Source organism: Mastomys coucha, unplaced genomic scaffold (genome assembly GCF_008632895.1).
Source record: "Mastomys coucha isolate ucsf_1 unplaced genomic scaffold, UCSF_Mcou_1 pScaffold22, whole genome shotgun sequence".
NCBI lineage: Eukaryota > Metazoa > Chordata > Mammalia > Rodentia > Muridae > Mastomys > Mastomys coucha.
In genome coordinates, this window is record NW_022196905.1 from 91953460 (window position 1) to 91963919 (window position 10460).

At 44.1% G+C, this 10460-nt stretch overlaps 1 protein-coding gene across 2 annotated transcripts in view; it reads right to left on the bottom strand.

The window, feature by feature from the left end:
* The window catches only part of Rasgef1b (RasGEF domain family member 1B), a 525564-nt gene that overhangs the window by 514044 nt on the left and 1060 nt on the right, over positions 1–10460 (bottom strand). The gene's annotated exons all lie outside the window — the stretch shown is intronic.

The window sequence follows — 10460 nt, forward strand, 5'->3', positions numbered from 1 at the left end:
CTTTCCTGAAGCCCACTATGAGAACAGAGTAGAAAAGACAAGTCAACAGGATTACATAGACCAATTGTGTGTTCATAATTGCAGAGAGAAAAAAAAAGAGTTACTTTCTCACACACACTCCCTAATACCTCCCCCACCATGCCCCCTCATCCATTCCGAGGATATCAGGTTCTTTCCAGGCGCCTTAATGGTGTCCCCTGAGAAAAAACTGCGTCATGTAAGCCCCTGAGCCAGCCCATGGAGCCATGTAGCCCAGGTTAGCAAATGCTACCTGGCAAATGAAGCTATAAATTAGTGGTCGACACTCCCACAACAGCCTTTTTCTGCTTGGCTGATATACAGTAGAGTTTTAAAGCAGTAGAGTTTTCTAGCTGTAAAGACAAATGAAATCATGGAAATCTCAAGTAAATAGGTGGATTCAGAAAACGCTATACGGGGTGAGGCAGCCTAGACACAGAAAGACAAGCATTCCTTCTTTCTCTATGTGGATCCTACTTCCAGATCTTTAGATTTCTGTATAGAATTTGAAGAACCCACTTCTAACAGGGAAATGGAGCTTTGGGACAGCCAGGTTCCCTGGACTGTCTGTGAACTCCATGAGGCAAACTATACCTCCCCTTATTTGTGACCTTCACTGAGCTTCCCTGAGTAGAATAGACTGGATAACATATCAAACATCACTTAAAAAATTAAAAAGATATCAAGCACTTTCTCTAGATTAATTTAGATCCCAACAAAGGCAAGATCTGAATAGGGACCCATTCATGCCTGCAGCCTTCCCAAGAGCTCTAAATCACCACAGATGAATTTATAATCATTCCAAACCGAGGAGAATCGCTATGGGGAAAGATACCTCCATAAGACAAAACCATAGGGCCTCAAGACTGCCTGGAATTCAGGCCGTCAGCGCCATTAAACCATGGCAAGGCACTGACTCGGAAATACAGTGGTGTAGTTAGCCATCTCCCCACTGGATTTAGAAGTCCTGGCTCCAGCTGTAAACTGCAACCGGTTCATCTTTCCCTCTCTGCCTCTCAAATAGAAGCATCTCTGTTCTTTCCTATTCATACCGCCACTAACAGTCCCCTCGGCATGCAGCAAGTCCCTGCATGCCCAGGATGCCCCGAGGGAGCCTCCAGTGTCTGCTCTCCAGAATCAGCAATTTGCATTTGTAGAATGCTCTACCAGTCCCAGCAGACTCTGGTGTCTATTACCACACTGGGGCCTTACATCACTCTGGTGAGTGAAGCAAATTGAACACTGACACTTTGATGTCCAGGCCACAGAAGTGGACAGAGGGAAGGGCATCTCCCCCCTGCAGGAGGCCTGTAAGAGGGTGAGCTGCTCCTGGAGTCCACAGCTTGGGATTCCTGCTGCCTGTTCTTTGCAGTTCAAAGCACTACCACTGTAGCCATCACCTGGTGGGCCTCACCACACCCACCCGGACCTGACTTCCAGTCAACTTCAAATGCTGGCAAATGAAAGCAAACTTCCAGGCATCCAGGCACCACACAGAGTTTCCAGGGAAGCCAGGCATCATTGCTGCCTCTGCCCCGCTGAGGACATAATAGGGAAGCCCACAGAGTGAGTGTTCTTTGGAGTAAATTACTTCTGGAGTAACCTAATCTGGCTTCCGAGCAGAATTCTTCACCATCAGCATGGAAAAGAAGAGTCTGATGAATAAAGCCTTGACTCTGCCGTATGGCTTTGATCTACTTGACCTACATTGAGGGTACATGTTTGCAAAGCAATTGAAAAATAAAAAGCACTCCAGATTTAATTATATTTCAATCTATGGCTAAACTTCACTTAAGTTGCATTTATAATTGGCATGTTCTCCAAGTTCTGTTTCTGCCACAGTCATGTGCAAAAGTACATCATAATCGTCATCATCATCATCATCATCATCATCATCATCATCATCATCACCATCATCTTACTCATCCACAGCCTAAGTCAGCTGCAATATGTGTTCCATAGATTGAAGGGCAAGTCCCTAACCATGGCTGTCACATTTCTATGAAATAAAATTGAATATATCCAGCAATAAATTGGTTCCTAGATTCTGCTCAAACAGCACATGGGAGATTTTTTTAAATTAAATAAGCATTAATTGAACACCTCTATTTTGTTCAGCACCATGGAGAATTCAGAAGAAATATATACCGTGTTCTAGAAAAACCAAGGTGGAGAGGTAGTTTAGGCCAAGGTAAAGAATTATAATCAAAATGGCAGTTGCTGTCACACATGCCAGCTGCTATTTTAACTCACCCTCACAGCAACTCAACAAGACAGAGATCATTGCTATCTCATGGTTACAGCTTACAAAACTGAGGCACAAAGCAAGATGAGTGTAATGAGGGGAACTCAGATAAGGAGCGAGGGCACTTGATGTGCTAAGGCTCTCTGCTATGCGTGGGATCTAAAAGAGTGGACTCCCTGCTGCAGCCCTGAACACTGAATAAGGTTCAGTCGGGAAGGGAAGAAAAGTGACACAGGTTGGTCAGAGGGTGGCAGGTCCCAAAAGCCAAGGCAAGAATTTATACCTGATGTGTAAGGGTGCTGAGAAAATAAAAAAACAGAGAGTGAAGTGGATAAGGTGGGGTGAGGCGCCCAGCAGACGGACTCAGAAACCAGTTGGAAGAACGAACCGAACGTGCGGACTGGAGAAGTAACTGGGAAAGTGAATTGCTGCTATGCATGCAGCATCGGTACATTAGGACTGAGGAGCAGGGAGACTTGAAGGGTAAAACCATTAGCGACTCGCTGTGATATCCCCCACAGACCCACTGCTCCTTGGTCACAGCAGGTTCTCAATGTTTATCCTGTCCATGAGTGAAGACTATATGAACCTTGAAGTTACAAGTCCAAGGGAGAATGAACAGCCGTTGCTGGTAGGTTACCTGTAGACCAGCGGTTCTCCACCATCGCTGATGGGTTACCCATTGCCTAGTGGATCTCAAGCTTCCTGATGCTGCAACCTTTAATAGAGTTCCTCGTGCTGTGGCGACCCCCAACCATGAAATTATTTCGTTTCTACTTCATACCTGTAATTTTGCCACTGTTGTGAATCATCATGCAGTGTTTAAAAGCAGCTAACATGAAGGTAAGCAGATATTTATCTGATGTGCAGGATATCTGATATGTGACCCCACCCCACCCCATCATGGGTTGAGAACTGCTGCCAGGGGGAAAAGGAAGAGAAAGAAAGGAAGAGGACTCCCCTGTAAACTCTAAGAGAAAAGAGACCAGATGGCAAGGACTCGGAAAGAAGAACTGAGTCTCAGGTGGGCACAGGGGGCATAAGATGGCCTCCATTTTGGTTTCGAAGTGTAGAGGCTTAGAAAGAACCATTAGTGAATTACAGGTATCTGGAGAAAGAGCCCCACCCTATGTTTAATAAACACCAAATGTGAGAAGCACAATCCTTACTCATCACAAAGTCAAAGCCTTCAAAGGCAGCCGCCATATGCAGGTAGATGCTTCCTAACATGAAAGTCACTCGTTCCTGGCCCTGTTACATTTGATCAAAGCTGAGCCAAGTAAAACAGCTCTTAACGCACATGAAGCCTCCCGCGTGGAAAGAGCTAAAGGAAAGGATGTACCAAAGAGTTAAGTACGGCCCCTGCTCCCTGGGACTTGCCGCCAGCATTTGCCAATTGGCAGCTCTGAAACACCAGCCTTTCCTTATCAAAATACAAAGGAGGGGGGAAAAATCATCTAACAGTTTCTCAGCAAGAAGCCATTAGACAGATGTAATCATAATAGACCAAACACTCCTATAAATAAAATGTGCACATTCAGACCTCATGTGGTGTTTAAAAGCAGCCAGCACAAAGGTAAGCTGAGCCACCCTTGCATACACAATGGCTCAGATGTGGTAGCAATTCAATTGGCCCTCGAATAAAAATTGTGAATTTATGGGATGAACCCAGTATCCATTAGCTTAGAATTCAAATGATCCTCATAGAAACCCCAGCTGTGGCAATGGGAGCCATTATTCTCAAAGTAAACTCCTCTCCTCTGATCAGTCGCCCACGTCAGATCCCAAGCTACAGCCAGGCTTGTCCACGCTATTTGCTTTAGAAATAGCCCTGACCAAATAGCTTTTTGTTTTGTTTTTTTTTTGTTTTGCTTTTTTCAGATACTTGAAGCCCAGTAAACTGACCAAGTGGATCAGATGGCACAGGAGACTTCTTTTAACAGACAAAAAGAGTTCAGGGATCCACTCCAAGGTACAAACTAATGTAACAGGCATATGAGAGGAAGGAGCTAGGAGGGTTGGCAGTAGAACTTTCTTAAAGAAAGGGTAGAATTGACAAAAATACAAAACTGGAAAGATCCACAACATATGAGCACATGACAGGACAGAAATAAACACTATTTGAGGGCATTGTTTAAAACAAAAAAATAAAATAAAATAAAAACATGTCACGCCATATGCACAGGGTAAAATGCTAAAACGTTTACCCAAATGCTTGGAATTTGGAAAGCAGGATGTATGAAAAGTACCCTGGTAAGGTGGTTATTTGAAGCCCTGGAAACATTTTTCCTTGAGAATAATGTTACTCATGATGACTGGCTTCCCACGATAGAACATTAGAATTTCCTATTGATAGTGTAATAATGCATACATACAGTGTGGAGATAAAATTGTTTTGTAAAAATAGAATCTTATTATCCATTATCCTATAAAGAAATCCTTTTCAAATTATGAGTTACCACCCATGAAATCAATTTAGTTGGTCTTTACCAGTTTGTCTTTTAACAGGATGGGAGAAGTGGTAAAAAAGAATTGCAGATAGAGCATGCCCCACAGTGTAAGAAGGGCTATTGTTCTTCCAACTTAATTTCAGTGTTATAGCTGAAGAAAAAAAAAAAAAACCAGTGTGCAAAGCAAGATACCTTTCTTACTCTGAGTTCCAGTCAAAGCAGCTTGAGTGTCTCTTAGAAGGGCTCCATGGGGTTCGTGGAACAAAGATAGTGTTTAATAATGCTGAATGAGTGAGTGAGTGAATGAACTGGTGAACACATGGAAAATGAACAGGATGGTAGTCAAGTACCTTCCAGATACAACCTTGATACTTGCAATGGGAAATTTGCCACCACTAGCATTTTTTGAATTTTACTTTATTTTATTCATTTATTTATTTATTCACTTTACATTCCAATCCCCACCCCCTGCCTCCTCCCAGTCCCACCCTTACAAGTCTCTCCTCTCAAATACTCCCCTACTCCCCAGTAAAGGAGGAGCCCCCTAGGGAACTGCCCCATCCTGGGACATCCAATCACAGTAGGATTAAGCACATTTTCTCCCATTGAGGCCCAAACAGACAGTCCAATTAGAGGAAAGGGATCCAATGGCAAGCAACATAGTCAGAGACAGCCTCTGCTCCATTTGTTAGGGGACCCTGTGATGGTTTGTATATGCTCTAGCCAGGGAGTGGCACTATCAGAAGGTGTGGCCTTATTGGAGTAGGTGTGGCCTTGTTGGAGTAGGTGTGTCACTGTGGGTGTGGGCTTAAGACCCTCATCCTAGCAGCCTTCAGATGAAGATGTAGAACTCTCAGCTCCTCCTGCACCATGCCTGCCTAGATACAGCCATGCTCCTGCTTTGATGATAATGGACTGAATCCCTGAACCTGTAAGCCAGCCCCAACTAAATGTTGTCCTTATAAGAGTTGGCTTGATCATGGTATCTGTTCACAGCAGTAAAACACTAAATAAGACAGACCCACAAGAAGACCAAGCTGTTCATCTGCTACAAAAAGGGGCCTAGGTCCAGATCCTGCATGCTCTTTGGTTGGTGGTTTAGTCTCTGTGACCCACCGTGGGCTCAAGTTAGTTCCCCTCAATTGCCCCTCACCCCCATTTGCTCACTTCTATCCCCCACTCTTCCTGTCTCTAGCATTGTTATACTGAGGTTGGAGAGCTGGGTAGCTGTAGTGCCCTACTGTGGGTCTCTTGGCCTGAAGCCTGATCTCTGGTAAGGCAGATACTATAAAGAGGGGGATAGGAACAAGAGTCTTCCAAAGCATGCAGGTTCTGGGAAGAAGAGGAGCATAGAACGACACCACTGCCTGATCGTTTATATGAAAGCACACGGTGGTCTGTTAACTCTCAATTTCATACGAACTTGAAATATTACACTGGCAAAAAAAAAATTAATCACCCAACAGGGTTCGAAGATCAATTTGATCAGACATTTATTTGATGCAAAGCTATATGCAAAACATTATACAACAGAATGAAAAGTACATCACTCCTGACAGTAAAGAAACACATCACAATATCAATAAATTAGCATGTATGGGAATTAATTCATTTAACCCTCAGTTCTCTGCATTAATCACTGTAATTCCCATTGAAGGTATAGCTGAAGTAGTTCAAAGTTACACATACACATGCAGACACACACACACACACACACACACACACCCACACACACACTGTTCAATAGACCTGTACTAACAGGCTGGATATTGTCCATGGGCAATACCTGGAGGTGATATTGGAGTGGAATGTTGGAGACAGATGAAACTTCAATAGTGAATTTTAGAGGAAGAAAATCTCAGACACTGAAACAGCACAAAGCTGTTTCCCTGTGTCCCTGTGTCAGGACAGGGATGGAAACAGAAGCACACTGAAACTTCTAGAATGCCAAGAACATAACAAAGTGAAGGGGAGAGTAGTCAAAAACAGCAAATTGCATCATCCAATGGAGAAGGTCCACGTGCCTCACTGAAGCTGCATAGAGTTGTGAACCACAAAGGAATTTGTGATAATTAGATGATCACCATATTGAGTCGGTCTATTAGAAACTAATTTAGAATATAATACAAAAGACAGAATGACTGAGAGAAACATCAGAGGCCAAGAAATCATGTAAGTCAATGCAAGTGTCTGTCAAGTGCTGTGACAAAAAGCCTAGGATGTATTTCCTAGACTAGATCTAGCAGGTGGGTGACACTGGACAATTCAGACTCACTCTGAGTCCTGGCTTTCTTGTTCATAAAACATTACCACTTAATTTTATACCATTATTGGGAAGGAGCGATGAGGAAGGTTATTGGGGGATAAGGAAGCTCATGGTTTTATACAGTGAATACAAGCTAGTGAAAATTTTACCCCAAATGGGAAAGACAGCACACAGGAAAAGACTCTACAAAGTAGAATCTAAAGATATTATGGATTTGTTCTAATGCTGTGTTATTTTGGCTCCAGAAATCACACTGGAACCCGAACATCTGCACTGAAGGTCCCTGCCCCCAGTTGGCTCTAATTGGGAAATAAAGTTGCCAGAGGCCGAAGGCTGGGCAGGGAGATAGAGGCAGACTTTTAGGATTCCTAGGCAAGAAACGCAAGAGAGGAGAGGATTCCACCCTAAGTACATAGGAGATGGACCATGCCAGGAAGGTGCAGGAGGGAGAGATGGCTGAAATATAGGTGCAAGGGGGGAGTGGCCCCAGGCAGGTCCAGGGCAGAAAGATACAATATATATTTAGTAAGTTTTAACTCAGGAATATCCGAGGGGAGTGTGTGAGCCATGTGGAGGTTCAGGAGTGGCCCGGTCATTGAGCAAGTGAAGGTATACTAAAATATAAAAGTTGTGTGTATGTGTGTGTGGGGGGGTCTTTCCATCTGGGATCCAGAACATAAAGGCAGGTGTCGAAGAGTCTCACCCATACCTGCCTGGGATCGTAGAGCAGATTTCACAATTTAGCAGTTCATAAAGGCCCACCACAATTGAACTTGAGTCTTCCCCAAAGGGACTTCCCAAACTTCACTGGGCCTTTGAACATCTCTGAGAGCAGGCATGGTTCCTGTCAGGCTGACAGGAACATGGGAAGGGCACTGAGAGAATCTTTTCCAATAAAAGCCAAAAGAAATGTCAGCTACTCTTCTCATTGCTGTCACTAAACACTCAATAAAAGCAACTTTAGGAGGGCTTGTTTGAGGGCACAGCCCATCATTCTGGGGCAATTCCATCAGCAGGAATGTGAGGCAGCTGGTCACACTGCCCCAGTCAGGAAGTAGCTGGTGTTTGGCTTGCACTCTTCTTCCTCAGTCTGGGGCCCCAGCCTGTGAACTCATTGTCTCCATTTAACATGCATCTTCTGACATCCATTAAGCCAGTCTAGAAAATCCCTCATGACTGTGCCCAGAGCTGCCCTAGGTAGTTCTAGATCCTGACAAGTTGGTGGTTGATATGAACCATCACATAAACCAGTTCCAATGACCAAGTATCCATAGCTGGATGAGATGAAGTGACCTTTAAGACAATGAAAACTTGATTAGTACCCCACTTTAACACCCATTATGACAATGACCTTAAGCAGATTATTTATACTCTCAGAAGATCTCAATTTTCTCATCTGCAAACTATGATTGATTATATCTATGTCACAAGACTACAGCTGAGATCATGTAGACTATGTCCTTAGAATAATGTGATGATAACAGATAGCTACTATGCATTTTAAATAGCAGAAGAACAAGCTGTATTGGCAATTAGCAACCCTGCTGGAGACAGAGATCAGAGCATGTAGATATTCTCTGATATGTGGCAATTCTAGAGACCACTGAAGGAATTCACCATTCCTTTTGCATAGAGCCAGATGCATTCACCCAACATAGGTGACTCTTTAAAGATCCTCCATTGGGTTAATCAAGGATGATAGGAACTAAGAATGCAGAGACCCTGTGTAGTCGGCAGAAAGCAACATAGAAGATAGAAGAGCAATGAATATATATATCCTCTGCCAAGTCTTAGAATGTGGGATCCATCACTAATGAATGAAATCACATAATGAGAACAAGACTGGGCTACACATAGGGAGCATGTTCACAATATGTCATAACTCAAAGGGAATAGAATGCCAGGAATACACATAGACCACACACACATACATACACATACACACATACATGCATGCACACACATACACACACACACACACACACATACCTAGGTCAGGAAACACCTTCATGTATGCTTTTAGGCTACCTTTCTAGATAACAGTATACAGAAAAAGCTGCTTCTGAGGTCTGCCTGGGTGTGGCACAAATATTCCAAAACAGCTAGCCTGGTACTCAGGCCACTGTGTGATCCTGAAGTAAAGTTACCGTCCTTCACCATTTTTCCTAGAATGTTTTAATTGTCCCAAACACTCAGGTTTGTTTGGTTGGTTTGGTTTTACAAATTTCTGCATTTTACTTGGACCACACCAAAGGTAATAAAATGGCCATTCAGACTTTCTAGAAATTAATATTCAGGGGTGCTTATTTCTCTTCTACATGTCTCTCCATCCCAGATGCAGTAAGCTGAGTCACACCCTTCCATTTAGAAGCAATAGTATACAGCTAAAAGGTATCCACTAAGTACATTTCTGCATCAGTTCATCTCCTTGGGCACCTCTTCAGTGGCGCTGATGAAATGTGACACCTGATACACATTTTAGGTGAATCAGCCAACAGCTATAACTCAGCCATCTGTACACAGCCAGTGAGAAGAGATGCTAATCTTAGCTCTACCTCTAGATTGGTAGGAAGTAGCACAAAGCAAGATATAAAGAGTTACCAAGGACCAAGGACTTCCCCTCCCCTGGAACTTCTCAAAGCCAAGGGAGCCACTCTTGTTTAAAAGTAACAACCATCTAAACGTGTGTGACTAGCTTTGGGGGGTAGGCTCCTCTCTAGAATAAGTGGGAACCCATTGACCTGAAACGCAAAGGTGGAGTACCTAATGACTGGAGGACATCATAGACAGGAACGTGTACCCAAAAGGCCATGCGTACACTAAGATCTCTTGGTGGGGGCTTTGGGAATTTTATAGCAACTCTCAGCCCAGAGGAAGAAGAAAATAAGAGAGCAGTTGTTAAAGGGCACCGTGTGTCTCCAGATCGGCCTCCTAACATGTGGCTGCCTAACAGTGCCCTCGAGAAGATGCCCCTGCAAGCCTGGAAAACCTTGCCTGTCTGGGCTCTTCAGCCTTTGGGTCTCAGCTCTCACCTGGGCAGGCATTTCCATCTGCCTTTCCCCAAGAACCTTACCCTTTACCACTGGAATCTCCCTGCTTACGAATTAGTAAATACATGTCGTCCCATAGCGGATTACGGCCTGGACCGCTTGAGTTGCAAAATCAGAGAAAATGGTTCCACGTCACCTCAGAAGAAAACCTAGGTTAGCGACGGTGAAGGGGGACCACGAAGTAGCTGAGGAAGGCGCTGAGAGTTTAGGGCAGTCGCTTGCTAAAGGACCCACTGCATGACTGAGAGAAGAAGCACAAGTCTGTTTCTCTGCCAGTCTGGAAACTGCCAACTGAAGGCCAAGACAGCTCAAGGAAAGCTCACACTGCCAAGATGGTTAAGAGACAGCGGTGGTGGTAAGGCTAGTTGACCTGGCCAGAGCCAAGCCCTCAGATCCTGGCCTGCTTTTTTAGTAGTCTGGGGGGGGGGGGG